We start from the raw sequence: 12022 nt of genomic DNA, 5'->3' as shown, positions 1-12022 counted from the left end.
TATGAGCTGTTTGAACTTTGAATGTTTTGGGTATTGGATAATTGGATTGCTGCAAATCTGTTTTGGTTTGAGCATATTGTATTATTGCAGCTGCTTAGGCCTATTGTTTTGGTTTGACCGTTTGAGCATATTGTAGCTGCTTAACCCGAATTGATAGGCTATGACCTGCAGCAGCTGCAGCTTGCAGATGCTTAGGCCTACAGTTTGAATGGCTGAATGCTGATGTTTATAAATTATAAGGCGATGATGAAGAACTTGGTGAAGTTATGCATTAGTTGCGACACAGTTAAATGCAACCGAGTTATAAATTGGTTTGGTTTGAGCAGATATTATTTAATTGAATAGAGAATTACCAATTTGTAACTTTGGATGGCATTTTTCCTGTTCTAGTTGCATATGATGTTTCTTTGCTAGGTTCATCCTGAGCCTACGGCCCTAATAAGCCAATATTTGTTTATTCTTTTGTTTTGCAGGCTTGCAGAGTTGCAGGTTCATTAAAGGGTGAAAGACAAAAATGAGCTCGTCACTCACCACTCCGGCTGTTCTACTGTTCTAGACTTCTAGTTGTAGTTAATTTTATTGTAACTTGTAAATTGTAATCTTGTATTAAAAAAAAAAATCTTGTATTGTAAGTTGTAACTTGACATTTGTCAATTATTAACTTGTAATCTTTTATTTTATTATAAGTGTAACCCGATAATCTTGTATTCAAAAAATGATGTAAATATGTAATCTTATGTTATTTATTATTGGCTTATTGCTCTATGCATTTTTTCCTTTAAAAGCAAAAAAATATATATATACATATATAAAACAAATTATCGGGTTGTCGGGTCGGGTTAACCCGGCAACCCGTGTAAAAATGAGGATTATTCGGGTAAACGGGTCGTGCCGGGTCAACCCGTAACCCACTCGGGTCGGGTCCGGGTTGGAATGTTTAACCCGTTTGAGAAAATGGGTCGGGTTCGGGTTGACCCGTTTAAATTTGGGTCGGGTCGGGTTCGACCCGAACCCGACGGGTTGACCCGAATTGACAGCCCTACCTTCTGTGGAGCCCAATAACAACTAAGGATCAGAAGAAGTGACTTTTGCAATCTCTACACATCTTGCAAAGTAACGAAACCAAACAACAATGAAGAAAACAAAAGATGAAATGTGAACCTTAGAAGCCTCCTACAATGCTATGAAGTCGAACAATAACGTAGGAGTCGAAGGAGCGGAGGAAGCGACTGTGAAGAGAGTGTAAGTGTTTTTTTTTTCTTTTGAATTTATTCCTTCTTATCGTTTTGGATTGTCAGTAGGCGATTATGGTTCCGAAGAGTTGCACTGTTTGGCGACCAACCATTCGAGGTGGGGCCGACGACACTTAAGTTGCTTTGTATTGCTTCCCTTTTTTCTTCTTCATTTTTTATAGTCAACAGACGCGTTTAGCAACACTTTTCAATTCAATTGGTAGGATAAATATTGTGATCCATATATATAATACTAGGATAATCTTAGAATAGAATCTATCCATGTGGGATTGATACTCAACTCACCTTTTTATTACTTGAACACTACGTACACTTACGTAAATTCAATCTTCGCATAATTCAAAACATTAGCATATTTTATTGCAAGTAAAGTACGTGACAAGTTTTTGGCACCATTGACAAGGACTATGGTTACTTATCCTTTTATTACTCTATATCATTTATAGAATAATTAATTTAATGTGACACCCTAAGATCTAATGTCAAAATGATTGCATCATTATGAACTTTTCACATATCAACCAGAGCTTTATGAATTGCATAAACAAAGGAAATGATAAATGCATTATTATTCATTGAATATATACATTCTTCCAAGCCCAAAATAATATATTTATAATAGTCATGATATATAATAAACTAGTCTATCACTATAAATAATACATCTTGACTACAAAAAGATAAAAAAAAAATGATCAAAATATGTAGAAAGAAATTCTAGCTTTCAACCCAGGATAACCTAAGCCTACATAATCCTTACCCTTACCTAAAAACATGTAAAAATCACATAATGAGTACATAGCCCAGCAAGTAACCAATATTTATAACTGAAGTCATGCATCAACTAGAAATAACATACATATAATTGTAAGAACATATAAAAATCAAGATATCATGTACTTCATATACAATCTTATTATACATATGTCAGTCATATCCTCATCATATTAATACATACGTTCAAATCAGTATCATTTTTGTATAGCTACATGTCACTCATGTCAATCCTATCATCAATCAATCAATCTCATGTGTCATTAGTCATATCAACTATCAGTCTTATCTCACATTAATCATCAATCACATATGTCATCAAGCTTATCCTACTAGTCATATCCATCATATCATATGCATATCAATATGAAATTCAGCAAGACAAGACATCCAACTTTAATACAATGTTTTTCTCATCTTTAACTCTTATTGCCAAAGAACTGATCATCAGTCTTTAATTTAACCCTAATTGTTGACTAGTTGGTCATTAGTCTTTATCTTACCCATCATTCATAAATCTTAAATCAATTCACATGTGACTTTAGATTAAGTAGTTATATGGGATGATGGTGAGGAATATTTATATTAAATATATTAAAAACCTGATTCAGTGCCTAGCAATGCGATGCTTTGGACCCAACACCGCAGCGGTATATGCTAGATCAAGAGATTGTAGAACATATAACTATGCACCATCGTGTTGAATTCTATTATCCTAGCGTATCTGCGTTCGAACACAACACCACAACAATCCAGTTAATTTTTTTTTTAAATTTTCAAATATATCCATTTTAAGAGCATTAGGTTATTACATATAGTCTTATCATTTTTTCTTGTTTATTCTATTATGTATTGATGTGTACTTATTTTTTGTTGAATTTTTTATTTGTTTGCGCAACTTATATTTACTTTTGTTGTACATCAACTTATATTTAGTACTTGTTGTTATTTCATGGATTATATAACTAGTTTGGTGGAATTGTTGTTTGATCAATAAATAGAAAGAACCCTTACAAAACTTAGAAAAATAAAACAAATCACAAGCATTAGAGATGGACAAACCCATTATGGAGAATGACTAGTTTAACCCCTTAGAGAGTACACAAATCCCATGGTAGAGGGTATTCACCAAAGCATCTAAAGGGCCTAATATTTAAGCTTAAACCCACGATCATTCAAATGGTACAAAATTCACAGTTTGAAAGAACTCTTATAAAGGATGTCAACATACATATAACTAGTTTTGTGCTACATTCAAGTATAACGAAGTTTATGATAACGCTGGTAGATGTCTTTCTCTAAGCGATAAGGCTAAGATGCGGTTGAACTCTTTAACCCAACGCTCCATCACCACATGGAATGATCTGGCTCACAAGTTCCTAGTTAAGTACTCCCCTCTATAAAAAATCATAAAGCTTAGGAATGACTGTTTGACTCCGAAAGGGAACTGCTTGTGGGGTTAGAATGCAAGGAGTACAATCTCACTATCCTGTAAGATAAAAAGTTGCAAACCTTTGCACTCTATGCAACCAAGCCAATGGAGGAGAAGATATAATCATACATACGATTACCAAAGAAAAATAATGACTTTGATCTAAACATCTCGATGGATAATGATATATATGATTCAAGAGTCATGAGATTTACCTCATTCTATATATCAACTCAAAAATATTTATTTGATGTGGGTGTCATCTCCTTATGGGTGCAAGCCTCTATAGTTAATTACATATTAGGCCTTAACATAACAGCACTCATGATAAGAGACATTTTTTTTTATTCTTAGTTTGGTGAATAGTGGGATTAATAGACTCTTCTAATGCAAAAGAGATAGGCTCAATGGGTTATTCAACACACACATGAATCAAACAATCATCTGTTTAGTCTGAGGGGAACAAATCAAGAGAGAAGAAATCACAGATAAAGCATGCTAGAGAAAAAGATGAAGGAGACGTCATCGGTATGATTTAGTTAGGTGAGATTTATATCCTCCCAAGAATAGAGAGCTCACCCAATAATAAGGAATGCAACAATATACACAAAACACCAGCCTTTCATCCTAAATTTATAGGGGACATACCATACTCCCAGTACTAAGCTAATGCAAGATAACTAGGGGACTTATAACTCAAATCCCATTGAAGACCTAACCAACCCTAACCTAGATTTACCATTATGCACAGAAAGAGGTACCAACTAAAACTTCATATAACATCTTAAACTTATGCAATCTAATCTATGCAAATCTAAGAGTGTTGAGTAGGTACAGAAGAGGAATGGGTGACAGGTCTGGCCATGAATAGTACTATATTAATACAATGATGAACTATCTCTCCATGTGATAAAATTATATATATATATATATATATATATATACATATGCTTGACTCAGGCTATGCATCAAGGGTAGGGTTAATCAAAACTAGCTAGGAGCCACTATAAAGTTAGCTAAGTTTTTAATTCAAGTTATACTTAAAAAAGTGACCCAATAGAGAACATGCATTAAGTTTTAAAAGTATGTTGGTTGATTTTAAGCCTATGTTTCTTTACCCTCATTAATTAAATTTTATCTTTCATAGAAAATTTAACATTTTAAGAGCCTAAATGTGAAGACTTCGTTCACGTCACCTCAAAACAAAATAATAAAAAAAATCCTAAGAAAATTATGCTTTTTTAATACACAATCAAGAGTAAACAAATCAATCATCCCAAAGAAAAATAATAAATGAAAGACCAGAAGTGCAGCTGGGGTATGAAATACACCCCAAGAAAAGGAAAATAAGTAGATGGGCTCACCTATAATTATAACTCAACCTAAAATTATACATCAATCACATATTTGGCTTCTTGTCTTTTGAAATACTCACATTCTTACATGGCTTTCCTAACTAAAATCCCATATAAAATAAAAAATTACATAAAATATAGAGTGACACAATTATAGTAAAGCAGTTATATTCACGTCCAGACCTTGTCCTTAAGACCACATTCCCAAGGACTTAACAATCCTTATGGTACCTATTATAACATATTTATAATGATAATAATAATAATATTTTATTAGCGCTTGGGAATGAGGCCACCTACAAAAGATATTTCCCAAAAAATTTGTTCAGTTAAGGGCAAGTGTCAACTCATTAATCCATAAAATAAGAAAAGAAATAACCATAAATAATCCAAAATAAAACACAACATCATAACATCATAAATACAAACTAAAAAATAAATGATTAAAAAATGTTATCATAGCTACACCATATCTTAGGATGCTTACAAAAATATGACTTATACAATACCTAGATGTGTGCAAAACTAGTGTTAGCCAGCTAGCATAATTTAGGTGGATGATTTAAGTTGCAAGGTTGAGTTCATATTATTTAATTATTAACCAATATATTTCTCTTTAAGTGATTAGCCATTTAGGTTGAAGTTAAAATATGAAATCCTAGATTAGGTTGAAGCAATAAAGCTTAATTTATCACATATTAAAGACACTACACAAAGCTAATACTTAGATTAACCTAACATGCTAGAGCTCAAATTTTATTTTATTTTTCAAATTCTTGACATGTTCTTGGAAGCAAAATTTAAAAGCCCAAAATCATTAAGGATATGATTTTTATAATTACTAAAGTGTTTTATTACCAAACCAAATAAAACATCATAATAAGGTCTACCTCTTGCAAAAAATATCGATGTACATGACACAAATGGGTGGCCAATACTATAGGCCTAGTTGATCATATGAAGGTCTCTAAGATTCAAAGGGCAAGCTTTAGCCAACAAGGCCAATGCTTCGTTAGTGAGCTAACCTATAGTCAATGTCTAACACTTCCTATCACATATATTTGGGTGAAAGTAAGTCCAAAATTTGTGTGTGAGTGTCACCAAGTCGTTCACAATAAAAGAGGTCTTAACAACATTACAGAGATTATACATGAACAATAAGTAAATCTGAGCACATATGTAAGCCCCAAAATAAAGAAGGGGCTCTCCTAAAGCCTAGGTACCTACTAGTTATCGACAGACAAAAAAAAATGATGTCCCTCAAAAACAACATAAAGGGAACACATATGTAAGCAAATGATATGTAAATGATGTATGAATATGTGAAATGATGAATATAACAAGACGACTTAGGCCTACATATAACAAAAGAAGTAAATTTTTAAATTTTTGGGACAAATAATGACTCGTAACTTTAAAAAATATATATATATAGAAACTAGGGGCCTCACAAAGCCCAAAGAAAATTAGGAGATGTAGGGAACATCCCCTAGTTTGCTCTATCCAAATTTGAGCCCAAGTTGATGCCCGATTGTGGAGTAATTTACAAAATACCACACATGTACAAAAGTAAAATACTCTCTAGATATATGTCAAAACACTTTGATTTTATTTTTAAAATGTAGGGCTCATTATTTCGGTTCTATAGAACCCAAGATCTTTATAATTGGCCTAGAAATGGATTTTCTATGAATTTTTGAACTTATGTGCATTTTTTAATTTAATTTATTTATTTATTTATTTATTTATTTATTTTTTTGCAAAGACACTTGGCGGCGACGAACAAGTGGCACTGGCACAGTTGGGGGTGACATGTGTTTCACTTGGGGGCGACACATGGCGACGGCAAGATAGTGGCTAGGCGGCGATGGTGGGACGACGACTAGACGGTGGCGCACTAGTAGGATAGAGGGGCAACTGCGGTGTGGTGGGACGATGGAGGGATGACAACGCATCAACGGGGCAGCAGTGCGATGACTGGACAGTGGTGCAACAGCGAGACGGTGGCAAGCGACAACCTATAACAGTAATACTGTGATTGAACAGCGGTCGTCGACCATGGCAGGGTGGCAGGATGACGGATGGGCTACAGCCAACAGCGAGACATGACGACTGGAAGGCGGGTGCCACATGTCAGCGTGTGGGATAGTCACTTAAACACGTTAGCATTGCACGAGATCTATGGGCAGGATCTTATGCAGCAAGTAAAATGGATTGGATTTTTGGTGAAATCTAGATTGTTTAATCAAAGATAAACAATCCATATTTCGTCTTCATATTTTAGAAAAGCTTTCTTAAAAAATTTCTTTTGCTTGCTGCGAGTTATCCACTAAACCAAATTTAATGAAATTTTCATGGAATGTTTATAACCCTATGAACTACCTACACAAAAATTTTGAGAGCTTTAAATGGTGTATTTTGAGAGTTATTCACAGTCAAAGTTATAACTAAAAGTTGAGAAATACCTCTATGTAGTGGTTGAAAAGGCTCATTCTTGGGCATGTTTTATTCATAAGAATGAAAGGAACAACTTGCATGAAGGACCCCTTCTAAAAATGCATGGATCAAAAGTTAGGATGACAGGAAGAAAAATGGTCGATGTATCACCTTGGGTCTCTCCTCTAACATACTTTTGATGGTGGGAAAGAGTGAGGAAGTGAGGAAGGAAGCTCCAACAACCAAATGAAAGAAATGATAGCTCTAAAGGTGGCTTGGATTGAGAGTTTTGGGTGTTATGCGTGTTATCAGGATCTTGGAGGGGTTCCATCATATTCTAAATCATGAGGTTTGCATGGAGGATTGGGATGGCTTTGGAGCTTTTCCTTAGATATTTTCCAAGTGTCCCATGAGATTAGGTGGGCATAGGGGTGTAAACAAGTCGAGTCGAGTATCTTCCTTATCAAGCCTAGCTCATTTAACCCTTAGCTCAAACTTGAGCTCGATTAGTGGGCTCAAGATCAACTCGTTTAGAAAATATCAAGCTCGAGCTCGACTCAAAAGCTCAAGCTCGTTTGAAAAGCTCGAGCTTGGCTCGTTTAATTATGTTGATCATCAAGTTTTTCAGTTTCAGTATTTACAGGCTCAATATTATCCCCTTCTATACCGGTGTTGATATCTAAAAAAATGATAATAGCATTGCCAAGATTATAATATATATCACCAAATTCAACACTAATAATATATAAATTCTTGATAAAATAATTTGTAATTTAATTTTTTTTCTTTTTCCATATTTGTAAAAATTACATGAGAATTGAAATGCAATTAGCTTTTTAAAGTTATAAGAGAATCAAAGAACTAATATACATCCAAATATTCAAAAGGTCAAATTGAAGGCATCCATCTAAAATGAAAATAAAGATAATAAATTACATATGTGGGCACTACCAACTCTCTTGTAGAATGAAAACTCATCAAGAAATAATCTTATAATAGTATCAATTTACCCTCAAAATAAACAAAGACTTCATCAAGAAATCAAAGTGGAAGAAAATTTGTTGAGTGACTTCCAAGTGCCAACAACATGATAACTCAACTGCCACTTTGCTAATTTGAGAAATTAACATAGAAAGAAAAAGGAATGAGAAGTAAAGAAGGAAGAGGAGGAAGAGGGAAGAGAAGAAAGGGAAGGAGGGAAATGAAACTAATAAAAGAAAGGATAAAAGAAGAAAGGGAAGAAATTATGTATGCAAGATAGGAATGAAAGGGGCTTCGGCGGAGAGAGGGCCGGACCTGGGAGGTGTCTTGAACTGCTCTGTCTTGGCTCGAATGGGAGGAAAACGGAGGAATTGGGGCACTAGGCCGTGGGCTTCGACCTGTTCGGTGGATTATGTGATAAAAGAGGAAAGTGAGAGGGAGGAAGGAGAGTACGGCTTCTCTGGGGCGGAATGAACCGAAGAAGTAGGAGAGGGAGGCTGTAATGACAAACTTCTTACACTGAATTGCAATGGAAGAAGAAGGCATGATGCGGCTCAGGAGGCGTGAGGCGAAGAAGAATAATAAAAGAGTTAGGGTGTGATGTGGGCTAGGCGTGTAGAGTTTTTCAATTGTATAACATGTAATAAGCTTTCAAATATTCTAAAAAACAATTATATATATATATATATATATATATATAATTTAATTGAGTAGAATGATAAGCTTTCGAGTCTGATTGAGCTTGAACTCGAGCTTATTTATTATACGAGCTTGATTATAGGCTTGAGCTCGAGCTAGAAGTTTGATAAGCTCTTCTAGTGAGGTCGTTAATGAGTCAAGTTCAAGCCGGCTCACGAGCCGGCTCGGCTCACTTACACCCCTAGGTGGGAAACTTTGGCCAAGTAAGGAGAATCCTAAGCAGAAAGTCCATTTTGGCATTTCATGAAGAGGGGACCATTTGGGTTAGGTTTGGGTTGAACCAAGGGTTAAGCTTGGGTTTGAGATGCTTTAGGAAGGTTCTAGAGTGGTTTGGAGTTGAAATCTATTGGTCTATGGTTGGGAGATCAATCCAAGCATTTTCATAATTTTGCCCTTATGGATATTTTTTTGAAAATTTTAAATATGTTTACCACTTTGACTGGTCAAAGTTGGCCAAGATGACTAGAATAGACCATGAGGAGTCCCTAGAAGTCATATGACATGCATGCATGAGATTTGACCAACTTCAACTTTTTAGAATATTTTTAATATTTTTAATAAGTTTGATCACTTGGACCTGTCAACTTGGTCAAGATGACTTACCCATATATTGAACTCATTACACTGAGGAACATCAGCTTAAAATTTATGAATGAGATCAAAACGAGGTCAACAAATGGACCCTCAACAGGCATAGTGTACCACGAGGGAACCGCAGATGTTGGCATTGACCTCCTTATCCTTAGAAAAATACAATCCAACAGCTACCCAATCATAAGTCTGAAAGTGAACAAAAGGATAATGAAAACTCAATGTCTACCCGGTCATAGACCTGGAGATAAAATAAAAAAAACTCAAGAATTACCCGTTCATAGGTCTAACAATAAAGAATGACATAAAGGGAGTCACATCCGCTAGGCCATAAGCCTAAAAGTAGAGTCTCCACCTAACCATATGTCTGACGGTAGAACAAAGGAGCACTCAGCAATCACCCGACCATATGTTTGACGGTGAAGTGAAGAGAACAGGAGTCACCTTTCCTCGGCCATAAGCTTGACAAGGAGTCCCTATCTGATTATAGGTATGAAGGTAAGATAAATGAACACTCAACAATCGCCTTACCATAAGTGTAGTAATGAAGTGAAGAGGGAAGGAATCATCTTTGCTCGGATAGGTTCTGATGGTAGGATAGATGAACACACAATAATTACCTAACCATAGGTCTGATGGTGAAGTGAAGAGAAGGTGCATCATCTCTGCTCAGCCATAATCTTGATAACATAGTCTCTACTCGATCATAGGACTGACAGTAGAATAAAGGAACACTCAATAATCACCTAACCATAGGTCTGACAGTGAAGTGAAGAGGAAAGGAGTCACATCAGCCACAGGCCATGAAACAATAGAGTCTATACCTGATATAGGTCTAACGATATAACAAAGGAAAAATCAGCAATCACCCGACCATATGTCTGATGATGAAATAATGGGGAAAATATTACCTCCGCTAGTGATAGGCCACGAAACAACAGAGTTTCTACCCGGCCATAAGTCTGCTTGTAGAATAAAGAAAAAACTCAACCCCCTGAACAAGAAATAAAAAGATGGGAGTGAAGAGCTGGTGCAGTATACCCCATAGGATACTATAAAGAAACTAACATGAATGCTTGATATCCACCCGATCATAGGTCTAATGGTGAAGTAAAGAGGAAAAAAGTCACCTCCACCCAGCTATAGGCCAAGAAACAACAAAGTCTCTACCCGACCATAAGTCTGATGGTAGAACAAAGGTAAATCTCAACAATCACCCTACTATGGATCTAACGGTGCAGTGAAGAGAAAGGGAACCACCTTCACCAGGCCACAAGTCACGAAACAGCTGTCTCTATCCAACCATAAGTCCAACGGTAGAATAAAGGGAACACTCAACAATCACCTGTCCATACGTTTAACGGTAAAGTGAAGAGGAAATGAATCACCTCCACTCATCCATAAGCCTGTCAGCGGAGTCATTACCCGCCCATAGGTTTGATAGTAGAACAAAGGAAAGAGGGTCCTATCTGATTATGTGTGTCACGATATAATATCTACTCGACCATGTGTTTGCCAATAGAACAAAAAAAAAAAAACTCCCTGAATGTGCAACTCCACAAACAACAACAAACAAAAAACAATCGCACCCCTATGCTTGCTTAAGGAACAAGCAAAAAGCTGAAATTAGTTTAAACTGTCTTAATCCCAAACTAGTTATTTTTTGTGTATGAACATCTATTTTGCATCTCTCATGTTTGTATGATTGTATGTTCATTCCTTATTAGTTTATGATTTTTAATAGCTCTTTTTCCTAAATATTTAGTAATTAGGCTCCTTTTGTTTAATTATATATTAATCTCGCTCATTTTCACAATTTTGCCTAATTGTGGCGCCTGCAAACTTGATGACCACTGCACTTAATAGGCCTAATGTCAGGACAATTTTCTATTAGTAATAGCATACTGTTTAATGAGGCCTTCAAACATCAATCTTGCAATAGTAATGGAAGAATCCAATAGTACCGTCTAAGTAGAAAATATATTAATATATATCACAGATAGGGTATATTATGCTGAGAGATTTCACAGATCACAACCACCCAAATTGAACTCCTGCCTGAGGGAGACAAAGACTGCCAAACACTACATCAATAAAAGTTGTCAATAGATTGCAAAAAAAAAATTCTCATTCATGAATGAGTTTCTTATAAATCATCCCCACTTTCTTTGACTGCAAATAAAAAGTAATAGAAATTTATATATAGGTCAATATTATAAAAATAAACTTTAATCAGCAAATTAATAGAAAATTATAACTAAATTAGATAGGACAAAATTATAATAAAAAATCTTAATCATGGTTTTAAAAATCAGATCAGACCAACACGTTCAACCAATGGAATCGTGAACTGATCAATTCTATTAGCCCTTATAAGGGGTTTCAAATCAAACTGGACAAAAACCATCCGACCGGTTGGTCGGACTAGCGAACCGTGAACCGATGCCGATTCTAAAGAACCACCCGATTAAAAAAAAGGGGATGTGAGACATTGATTTTGG

The sequence above is a fragment of the Dendrobium catenatum genome, unplaced genomic scaffold (genome assembly GCF_001605985.2).
Source record: "Dendrobium catenatum unplaced genomic scaffold, ASM160598v2 fragScaff_scaffold_699, whole genome shotgun sequence".
In the NCBI taxonomy this organism is placed as follows: Eukaryota; Viridiplantae; Streptophyta; class Magnoliopsida; order Asparagales; family Orchidaceae; genus Dendrobium; species Dendrobium catenatum.
The sequence above is the reverse complement of the archived record's forward strand: the minus strand, read 5'-3'. Positions refer to the sequence as shown.